At 42.9% G+C, this 11,727-nt stretch overlaps 1 protein-coding gene across 2 annotated transcripts in view; it reads right to left on the minus strand.

Annotated features, from left to right (window-relative positions):
* PELI1 (pellino E3 ubiquitin protein ligase 1) overlaps positions 1–11,379 on the minus strand; it is a 45,455-nt gene extending 34,076 nt beyond the window's left edge. Inside the window, exon 1 of one of the 2 annotated variants that reach the window (XM_026110514.2) lies at positions 11,241–11,379. The gene's annotated coding sequence lies outside the window, so the exon portion shown is untranslated. The remainder of the gene's footprint in view (positions 1–11,240) is intronic. The other variant, XM_026110516.2, reaches the window with a different exon arrangement.
* Between the last annotated feature and the right edge of the window lie 348 nt (positions 11,380–11,727).

Below are 11,727 nucleotides of genomic sequence, written 5' to 3' on the forward strand. Positions count from 1 at the left end.
GGGGGTTTGTCCCTGACTCAGAACAACTAGATACACTAAAGAAGACTTCAACTTGAGAGATGAAAGGAAAACAATCATTGTCAGCCTGCTCAGTTCTGAAGCATGACAGCAGCAATTCCTGTTACAAGAAGGGACACCAAGATAAAAATTATCAAAACACTTTTGGGAATCAAAAATGATGCATAGTTTGTCCGCTAACATCAATGCAAGTTACTTCCCTAGCAAGCTGCTATAATAAAACTTTCTGTTGGGATATACTAATGTTAACACATCTTAGGGTCCAGTTGCAAGAACTGTTCTACCGATACTTCATGCCAACCACTCATTTGGCTGCCCACTGAGAAGGCATCTTCTAGCACTGTATGGCAAATAAGCTGCAGAAATGGAACAGGCCACAACAGATTCCAGCGCACAGCTATTAAGTTGGGATGAGAAAACAAGAGCAAAACAGAAAAATACAGTTTCTGAAGACTTTGGGATGCTATGTGAATATTAAAACATAAGTCATGCTTCCAAAGACTCATCATCACTCTTAAAACTAAATAAAATCTGAACTATGCCCGAGACTGGAAAAGTGAACTTAGATGTAAAGACATGCTCAATCCTTAGGCATAAGGGTTGGGCCAAACAAAAACCACTCCGTGCCCAGGTTGAGCCTACAATGAAGGCTAACTGGAAATTCCCATATACTTCAATTGCAATAGCCACTATTAATAGGGATTGTAGAACTCCTCAGGATTTTTAAGTCTCTCTGTACCAAGAGACTCCTTTACTCCCTATTTGGGTGCATCTTTGAACAGCTGAGCAACTTTACTCTAGCATCACTAGCAGAAGGTCACAGTTCAAAGCAGAAACCAGAACAGAGTAACATTTAATGAAGAGAAGGACAGTCGAAGTAGTAAAAATAGAAGGGAGAGGAGGAAAAACAGGCTCCTTGGAGCACCATGCTCTTCCACAACAGCATAATGGAAGGGAATCCTGCTCTGCTTTTGTGGCTATGAGCCACCTGGCCTGAAGTCATGCTCATGCACAGCTACTTGGCCCGGAGGATTGAAAATAAAAGATGAACAGCCAAACTACGAAGCCAGCAGATACAGCTGTCAGGCAGGGATCACCAGACCTGATGACTGCAGTGTTATGAACAGCCCAGTCCATGCTGAATGGCTGCTTGCACTATACCCTACTCTCTCTCTCAGTCACTTCCTTCCTCTCTTTGTCTAGCTACCATAACTTCTACTTGTGCTCCATTTTTTTCCCTTACCTTTTCCCCTTTTTGTCTATTCAGAGTTCAAGGTCTTACAGACAGGCTTCTATTTGTACAGTGTACAAGCACTGCAAAATGGAGGCTTGCAGAACTTTCAGCACTGTAGGGAATACAGTTAGCTGATCCTAACGGTCCTTTCCTGTCTCAAATATTTATGAGACTCCAGCTTCCCAAAAGGTATTTGATGGACTTTGTGTACAAAACTACCCTTAGTCACAGCATACCCATCAGTATGAAAGACAGAAGTTCACAAATAATTCAGTGTGCTGATTTAGCTTCTATAAATTGAGAATCTGGCCATTGCAGGTCTGATCTATAGCTCTCTCATAAACAGTCCCTAGCAACACAAATAAGGACTGCCAAGATCATTCCCCAAAAACCTGCAGAGAAAAGAAATTAAAGTGATAGCAGTTTGGATGGAACAGCTCAAAGAAAAATCGATAATGGTAGCTGTAAAATCTAAAATTAAAGTAAGTCTGGTTTTGATGCTTTCAGTACACACAGTACATTAAATTTGGCGTAAGCCCAATGGAACATGAAGTACTTGTGGACAATGTCTGCCAAGAGCTAGAAATACAGCACTTAGTCTTTAAAGAACAAACAGAGAAGCCAGACCATTTCTACTTTGTGCATCTGAAAAAAAAATAAATCAAGGTGATCTTTCCAAGGGTATGTTTGTATTAAATCTGATTGGCATGCCTTGTGAAATACTGAATTGAGCACATGCCGATTGGCAGCAAATCAACATTTGTCATTTTATAATCCATTCCACTTGTGACAAAGGTTATGAACAGATGTAGTACCTCCCCACAGCAGAAATCACTGTGCTGTCTTCCTAATCATCAGGCTCGTGTCTCAGAAAAGTTCTGTGACATGACCAGTCCCTTGGTCACCTTAAGGTATACTTCTGAACAACTGATGCAATTGAAGAGAGAAATAGAAAGTTTGAACTTAAAGAACTCACACTGGCTGCACTATTGATTTATTCACCCAGCTTTGCATTTGTTGGTACTTCATTAGTTTACATACCTTCAAGCAGAAGATTTGATTAGTAGCTAAATACTATTTTGCATTTCTATAGCAGCCTCCGAAAGTTAGCAAATTAAGCATCAACACACCTGTTAGTTCCTTACCTTTAGTAAAAATAAAGGCAGAAAAACAAGCGTGAGACCCAGTTGGGGCTTTTAAGATGCCATCCATCATCCCTGCCTATAGATGCCAGCCCTCTCCCCCACCATACAAAGTAAAATAAAAACACTGATCTCCTAGCTGGATCGGATAGTGGAGAACAATTCTATCTTCATGAGGTTTTCTATGATTATGCACGGGAAGGCTTACCCCTCCTTCCCCCAGATCTCCCAGGAATTCTGGATGAAACATCTATCCTGTCTTAAAGGCCAGTCTAACATGTTGGCACAGAAAGATCACAGCCCCACCCCTGCCTCGGAAAACATGCTTTGGGGAACAAAATAAGAGAAAACAGGCTACACTATACTTGGCATCTGTTTAGAGCAAGACAAGAAACTGCTTGTGCCATCTCACTTTATTTGTAAGCCAAGCACCTTTAAAACTGCTATTTATTGATGACTAAAGTTTTGAAATAAAACATCAATGAAAGGGCCAGATAAATCTGGTCATTACTCCTCATTAACAGCCATAGGATAATAGCAACAGGCCTACTGTGTCCTTGCTGCTGTGGACTCTAAGAGAGTGAAAAATACCAGGCACTTGCTACACATGCCTATCAATGGGATAAGCTCTTCACTCCTCCCCTCGACTGGCCCCTCCTGGCTGAAAGGTAAAGGTTAACTCTTCCTTTATCCTCTGAATCAGGCTCCTATCTCTGCTTCTGTGCAGACACTGTCAACTTAAATGAGCTCCTCTCCAAAGTTACACGAGTGAAAAGTTACAAGAAAAGCACTTGTAACACTTCCCCTCTATAGGTGGGAATTTCCCTTGCTGACTACGCATATCTCACAAAACAGTGGAAGATGAATAGTTATTTAAATGAGAAAATTAAACAGCGTAAAGATATTGGCAGAGAAATTCAAAAACAGGTGCTGTAACAAAGTCGCTTATGACCCACTCCCCTCCCTGTTTTATTACAGCATCCTCATGGTCCTTGTCAGCCAACAGCGACATTTACAAGTACCTGCTCTGTGATCGCATCTGCTGCTCAGAGCACCTCAACGTTAGTGAAACCGGCTGCAGTACTGACTGTACAAATATGCATATACATAAGAAAAAGATACATGCATAAAAACAAAGCTACCCATGCATTTATCTGTCTGCAAGATAAAGTTTAGTTCCTCAACTTTAGCAGGTGGCTGATCACCTCAGCAGAATGTCATTTGTTTTTTTTACGTGCTGCTACCCTCACCACAGTACACTCCTGCCCTCTGCAACAAACTTGATTTTTTAAAAAACAGTAATACCATCTCAACCTTAAGCAGCTGCCAACAGTTCATGCTGCACTAAAAGGGAAAGTTCTACCCTAATGATATTTTACATCCAGCACATACAGTACCAAATGAATGCTAAAACAATTGATGTGGGCTATCAGCAGCCTAGTAATTACCTTTTTAAAAAAGATCAAAGAGCAAAGACTTAGTATGATGGTTCCTCCTACCACAGGAATCAAAAGGAGACAACTGGACCATGAAAGTCAAAGCAGGAAGGAGTGATGAACTGGCTTCAGACTAATATGCATTACAGTAGAACTTACACTGACCTGGGTCTGCCAGTCCCAGAGCATGAAGTGCACCGTTACATAATTGCTCACTATCTCTAAGAGATGCAGGGACAGCAGATTGGACTAGAAGTGCAATCCTTACCTAAAGGGTCAGCACCACCATCACAAATTTGCTTAATTATCACAGGAGAAAGGAAAAAGAACCAGTGAAACACCTAAGAGCCTACTTTGGATCCTTCTGATTCTCTGCACTGCATATCTGAAAGAGTGAGAAAAATGTTTTGATCTTATTTTCCTTTTAAGGAGCAATCTTTACTGATTGTCCTTATAAATTTCAGGGAATTTGACTTGGATCTCTCCCAGGCCTTTGCTGAAGGTACATGAAACAAATCCTCCTCCTACCTACACAAATAGCAGATGCTGAAGTTGTGTTAACAAGATGACATGTCATACAGTTTTTTTGACTATGATCTTCCTTCCAACTATTCAACCTCTGGTCACCATTACTAACATTAAAAAAAAAAAAAATCTTTCCTGACAGACAATACTGATTAAATAAAACCTACTTCCAGTGCAAGAATAAGCTGAAAATATTTTCTGGGTAAAACCAAACTGAATTACCATAAGTTTGACTGTGAACATGGAAATAGCGAGAATAGTGAATAACAGTTTGCTCTATGTGAGGAAACCTTCCTGTTTCAGTCAGAAGTAAGATTTTGACATCATTTGTAGCATGTTACATTCTCTTTTCTAAACTCGCAGTAAATACAAAGCACTAGTCTACCGGAAAGGAGGCATATTGAAGAGAAAGAACATATCCTACTTGAGATACTACTAAGGGTTGAGGCCACTGTGTTCTCCACTGCTTTACAAACCAAGTTTAAAGTAATCTTCCATTAGCCATTAAAATACAGCAGTGATCAAACACAGCAACTCAAATACCTAGATGCATGTATTTTCTTCCATTTTAAGCATTCCTCAGAGTATTTTAAGTAGTTCAGGGAAAAAGCAAGCTACAGCCAAACAAAGAAAAAAAATACAAGTGGGAAACAGCGGAACTGACATATTTTTAGAATTAGCAGTTTATCCCAAGAGGTGCATTACAGAAGGAAAATGAGCAACAAGTTCTTTAAAAGGAAGTGAATTACTTGATAGTAAGCCTCCATGTGTAATGCATTTCAGATTTTTTCCTCTAACCTCATAACAAATACTTCAGCTGCATAATATGACAGAAGAAACATAACTTATTTTCCCAGTTGAACTTTGTTAAGCCACTACTAAGGCAATATTTATTTTTGTAAAAAAATATTGTAGTGAAATGTAACTGTTTCAGATTAGTGGAAAGGATATCAAGGTAGCATCAGACAAACTTGCAGTATACATATTAACACTAAGAGAAGAGGAGCCTTGAGATTTCTTAGGAGTTCTTCAGAGACCACTTCTATCATTTATCATGAAAAATTTCTCTTAGAACAAAGGAAATATAAAGTACTCAAGTTTACAAGATTTTAAAATAAAGACTTTACTATTTATTACTACTCGTGACCTTTTAAAAGCAGAGGCAACTCAGGGCACAAAAAATAAAACACTCTGGGGCAGATTTACTACTGTCAGAGAGGTATGATCTTAACACAAGAAAAGGACCTATACACTCGTATACTCCTAAACCTACTTTTGCCACTAGTTTAATGTCCTACAGTGTCCCAATGGACTTGAGGGTTGCTGATCACTTCTCAGGCAAAGACAACCAGCTGGATGGAAGTGTCCCAAGCTAGAGCTAACCCAGAGATGCCAGTTTGACTACCCTGACCCAAAGTATAATTAACAAGAAGTCCTCCCAGATGCTGCTGACCCAGGTTAAGGCATTACCACCCTCAGCTGTTTGCTACCACTCCTGCTCTCAGACCAAGGTCTGCCAGGACAACCTGGCAGAAATGCAGGAGAAACTGCCTCAACAGCTGCTGCCCCCAGTCACTCACTACTCCATTCTCCACCTCCCACACTGGATGTTATCACCCTCTCAGTTTTACCAATTAAGTCTCATTTCTGTATTATTTTTGCAGGACTAGATTAGACAGCTGTCAGAAAATTAAGCAGGAGCACTGTAAAGGCAAGCAGGTCAGGGTGAGATTCTTGAATCAGATCAAAGTTTGCTTTCACTGTGTCTCCAGCACACTCTTACAGGCCTCAAGCTCCACCATTGTTAATGGCAAAGCTTATACTGCTCTTAAAAAAGAAAGCAAGTCAGTGTCTTCAAATTTGATTTCTATCCTTGACCTTGCCCATGAAGTGAGGAAGAGAACTATGCCAGCTCATGAAAAAGTATTTTTAAATGTTATATAATTACAAAAATATTACATACTTGGAAAGACAAATGGCTCAGCACATCCAAGCAGATGAAATAATTGGCAGTGGAAGCAATAATCCATTTATGGTGGTCTACTTAAAGGAAATTTTGGCTGAGCAGATTTTTTTGAGTCCCATCTCCAATAAACTCTCACTCAAAGACCCTTACTCAACAATTTGCTCCAATCCCATATCTTGTAAGCATCTACAAAGTATTTTTGATATATCCAATTTGCTTTAAGAAAAATAAAGATCAGCCTATACACAAAACATACCCTCTTGAAGGCTACTCCAATTATCAACTATCCTAATAATTAAGAAAAACCCTGCAGATCAATTATGGTTTATCTAACTTCAATTTCTTCTTACTGGATCTTGCTGTTCATCTGCATGCTACACTACAGGCTTGTCTACAACACAGAGCCTCAGCCACTATAGCTAACATCACAGAACTGCAAACGGAAATGCAGCATTTAGTGACAAAAGCTCTTTTGCCAGAACAGCCGCGCTATCTCCTTGAACACTGAATATGTAAACTAACTTGGCTTGGCAAAAGCACTCTATCAGCAAAAGCGTGCCTGCATCACAAACCTGTTTAACTTTGTCAATTAGACAGTGCAATTGCTCCCACGGACACAAACATGCCCACCCTAACTAGGAGAGCCAGACCAGCACCCCTCTCGCCTAAATACCCCGTAAAATTAAAAACCTTCTCCCAAAAGGAATGCTTTTCCCCCTTCTGACAACATGTTTATACAATTAAGCTGCTGCAAATGGAGTCAGCACAGAAAAAACATCTGGTTGACATAACTGTATAGCTAACATCAAGGGAGCTCATACCAAGAGCTTTTCGAGCCAGCACGATGCATATCAGAGCTCTTCTACAACATACTCTACTCGTGAACATGGAAACACTGCAAGTTGAGTGTGAACTGAACAAAGCCTCTTCCCAACAAGAATACAAGTATGGGGACAGAGTAAGGGGTTTTGACTATTCCTGTTCTGACAGCTGCCATTCACCTCCAATCAGAACATTAAGAGTGACTTCCAGCCACAAGTTCCTGGAATGGTGGCCAGAAATGCACTGCAGGGTTCAGTCCACTCCACTCTCAAGTACAACAGAAGATAGCAACCTAAAACTTACCATTTATAAATACTATAGGGGCAGTCAAGTGACTACAAATTCAACAGCATGGATTAGGAAGCAATGCCAGCAGCTTAACTTTTATTATCTGTTCATGAGCCGATTCATGTTGCTGCATGGCAAAGACTGCAGGACACTGTCAATCTTTAACCAATGCCTCCACTCAGGTGCCTGTGCTCAGTCTGAATCAAGAACTGGGAATGCTGACCAGTTCGCACTTGCGCACGCATCCTCAAACAGTATCTCCTCACAGGGTATTTTCCTAGCATGCCAGCCAGGAGGCACTGCTGAAGCAAGACCAGTATTGATGACCATCTACCTTCAGCACAGGGTACCAGCGGGAGACAACAAATTTCCTTGTACAGCAGTGTCACACGACAAGCAGCTTTAAGATAGCCTAGACAGCTTGTCACACTGGACTCAATGAAACATTTGACACTCATTCATAACTACGAGATGATTCCAAAACAGTCATTTCAAGCTAGCCACATCTGGTGCTCAAAGCCACATGACAAGAGTCAGCAAGAGGCCCATGGCACAGCGCTCATGAGGTAGCTCATAAGCCAAGCGTTCACTTGGGCAAAGCAATGAGGCACCTCTGCCTACTTTAAGTAATACCTGCTTCCAAATCACTGTAAATATAGGATATTTGGAAAAAGGCATTCACAGTGCAAGGCTGTAATTTTTCTGTAAATCAAGTTATTGTGAATACAGTCACATGTGACAACTCTGTCCTCTGGAAAAAAAAATAGCTTTTGTAGAAGCATGCTACCATATTGCCCCAGTCTAGCCCCAGCCTCCCATTATAGAGCCTAAAGCAGAACAGGCAAAAGAAGCAAGCACAGAAATCAGTTCCACAAGGTGCTTCGACCTCCTGGGAAATAGAGAACGCCCTCGACTTTGCCTGACTGACACAACTTGTGGGCAATCAACACCTCAGATTCAGAACTAAACTGCAAATTTACCTTCCTCACCATGAGTCTGTCCATCCAGACAGGCTAACTGGGCCCACTCAGGGATCGAATAGGAACTTCAGCAGAACGAGGGAACTACAGTAGGAGTGAGATTTACTGGTGCATCCTGTAACCAGTAGACTGAAAGGAAACAAACTAGATCAGAGGGAAACATGCTTACTTTTTTCCACTAAAACTATCTCAGCAGTATTTAGCAGTGCTTGACCTACTTCCTACACCATCTCTTTGCTGTCATTTCCTTTGACAGTTTGTCAGCACACTTGTGAATCTTAAGATTAAGGAATGAGCGTCTGGAAGCAAAAGAGCTGGACTTTCTTCGTGCCACCGACAGTCAGAACTTTTATGATCTAATCAGCCAGACACAGTGACCAGCTAGCAACAAGTACTTCAATTATTAGCATCCTGCATGAGTTCCAAATCACCTCTGCAACTTGGCTTATGTGGATGTATTTGAAAGCAAGTTTGATTTTTGCTGAAACAGCCTCATTCTTCCTTTTTTAGATCAAGGAAAAAATTAGCATCTACAAACAGTCCCAGTTTTCTGCTTTTCTGTGTTCCAAAGTTGTTGCCTAAGAAGGCATTTTAAATAAAAATATACTTGTGACTAGTTCACTACATGTAAGAGTTTTAAATACCACTGGCTCCGAGTAGATTATATTCTATTTTGCATCTCCATCACAGTCACTAGATATAAATCCTGAAGTGAAATAATCCTGTTTTCCATTCTGGGCTTCTTAATAGAAGCCAATACTGATCTCAAAACATACAATGGTTTTAAATAGACGGACTTTACATTAACACTGACATCTAAGTTCCATTTTAATTAAATTACTAGTAGCTGCTTAACTTTTACTTCAGAACGGAGCACTAGCACGATGCCCAGCTATGTAAGGTATGCATGTATTTGAGAGTTTAGTAGGAATTATAACACTCATTAGGGCACACTTCACAAAACCATACTCAGCATAATTTAGGTGTAGCAGACATTTAAACATACTAAGGTATCCAGTAGATGCCTAAGTATCACTAAAACCTACTCCTAAAGCTGCCTGCCTGGCCATTCACACATCATTAACAACCTCTAAAGTAATTGGTGATTTGGATACTCATCTTATGTAGCACTGAAACAGTCTAGTTTCAATTTTCGATGAAACAGGCTTTTTTGGGGGTGGGGGCAGTGGGGAGAGGAAGGGGGAAGTGTTCAGTGTAGACTTCTGAACTTTGGCACTGCATTAGGCACTTTGAAATAGTCAGCTTAAAATATTACACAGCCACATGGACCACAGACACATGCGAATGAAAATCTGGGCAGCCTATTTGGGAAAGCCTTCACTCTCCTACCTAGCAGTATTTTTTAGTATAAAACGTGACAAGCGACATATCATCAACAAGTCATTCGTAAGTGACCTTTTTCTTTGTGAAACAAGAAAAGCCGCTGAACAGAAACCGGAAACAGCCTTCTCCCCGACTCTCCTCCCCTCCAACGCAATTCAAAATGGAAAAAAAAAAAATCCATCGTTTTTCAAAGGCAGAATTTACAGCTCAGTGTAGCTGAAGCATTCTGTAATTTTACTTGCCAAATACTGCATTTTAAAGTCAGAGGAGCCCCAACAAAAGAAGTGAGGGGCCTCTAAAAGACAATGCCAGAAACAAGAGCATTACAGCTAAACTACTTTATACTTGCATATATTCTAGAAGCTACATCTTGCAGAGGTCAAATAACTGCAGTTTTTGAGGGGGTAGTTAAAATAAAAAACAGCAAGGCTTCGATATAAAACATAACAGTTGCTTAAAGATATCGCTTCCCCCTTTAAGGAGCAAAAAACAAAACAAAAACCAGCTGAAGCACAACTACTCCTCCTCTTCCCTGCCTTTTAAAATCTTCTCCATGGTTTTTACACGCAAAACAGCATCTCCCTATGTTACTAGTTCTTTCTAAAACCGCATAATTTAACTATGTGAAAGAGTGAAAAGAGGGGGAAAAAACCGATGAAAGTTGCGCTGCATCACAGACTGTTCACAAAGCAGCCAAGAGGGAAGGGTGAGGGTACAGGAGAGATCTCACAAGGCACCGATTCTCCCAAGAAGCTTCCAAATAAAAAGATACAACTTATCTACCGGTTCTTCCAGAATAAATCAACACAAAAAATTTTTTGTTACAGCAGCAAGAAAATTTTAAAAAAAAGGGAGAAAATCGCCCTCCCGCCCCCCGTATTCGCTGGCTAACACCAGCCAAACAAAATCACCCTTTGTTTTGTTTTCACCCGTCTGCTCCCATTCAATGTTTGAGCACAGGGGGCTGCGCTAAATGGAGGCTGGAGTTGAGGGGACACTTTCCTCCCCTCTGAATAAAAATGAGTAAGTAAATAAAAACCCCGAGCACAAAACCCCAACCCCAACACGGTCTTAGCGTTCAAATGCTGAACGAGCAAGTTGTTTTTTTAAGGAAAACCCTGTATAGGCACGTTTTTATTGCGAGGGCAGGCACCGAAGGCGAGCGCGCTCCGCAGGCTCTCCATGACAAAGAGCTCCCCCAGCACATCCAGGGGAGCCGGCTGGGGAGGGGGCTCGCTCCGGGATTCTGCCCTCCGAGAAGCGGGGGGGGGGGAAGAAAGGAGGAGGAAAAAAAACCTCACAAAACCCCCAGGAAAAAAACAAAAAAAAACCCCAACCCCGCACACGACCAGCCGACCGCCACGGCAGCACAAAGCCCTGCAAACACACCGAAACGGCCCATGCAGGGCTTGGGGGGGGGGGGGGGGCCGCTCCCCCGCACAGCCGCGTGGAGCTGCGCTCTGTCGCGACAGTCGTGATACTCACCGCAGGCAGGAAGCAGGCGGAAAGAGGCACCCCCCGTCCGCGGCCGCAGCTCCCCGAGGGGGCGGCGGAGAAGGAAAGGGAGGGAGGGAGGAAGGGGCAGCCTCTCCCCACGTCTCCTCAGCGGCCGGAGGCAGCGCGACAGCCCCGGCGGGGTGCAAGGAGCCCCCGCAGCGCTTCCGCCGCCCCCGCGGCTCCGGCGGGCCACAGGCAGGGCAACGGCGGCTGCCTTCGCCTTGGCGGCGGGGCGCGCGGAGAGGCGAATCCGACGGGTGCCGGCTCCCTCGCGCCAACGGCCGCGCCAACCGCCGCCTCCCACGAGCCGCCAGCCCTCTGGCGCGGCGGCGGCGGCACGCTCGCGCACCCAGCCGCCGGGGCGGGGCAGGCCGCGCCACGTCACGCCACGTCACGCCACGTCACCCCCCAAGGCACGCTGGGAGTTGTAGTCTGCGCCCTCCCCCGCCCGGCCCCGCCCCCTGCCCGCCGTGCC

The sequence above is a fragment of the Dromaius novaehollandiae genome, chromosome 3, assembly GCF_036370855.1.
Source record: "Dromaius novaehollandiae isolate bDroNov1 chromosome 3, bDroNov1.hap1, whole genome shotgun sequence".
NCBI lineage: Eukaryota > Metazoa > Chordata > Aves > Casuariiformes > Dromaiidae > Dromaius > Dromaius novaehollandiae.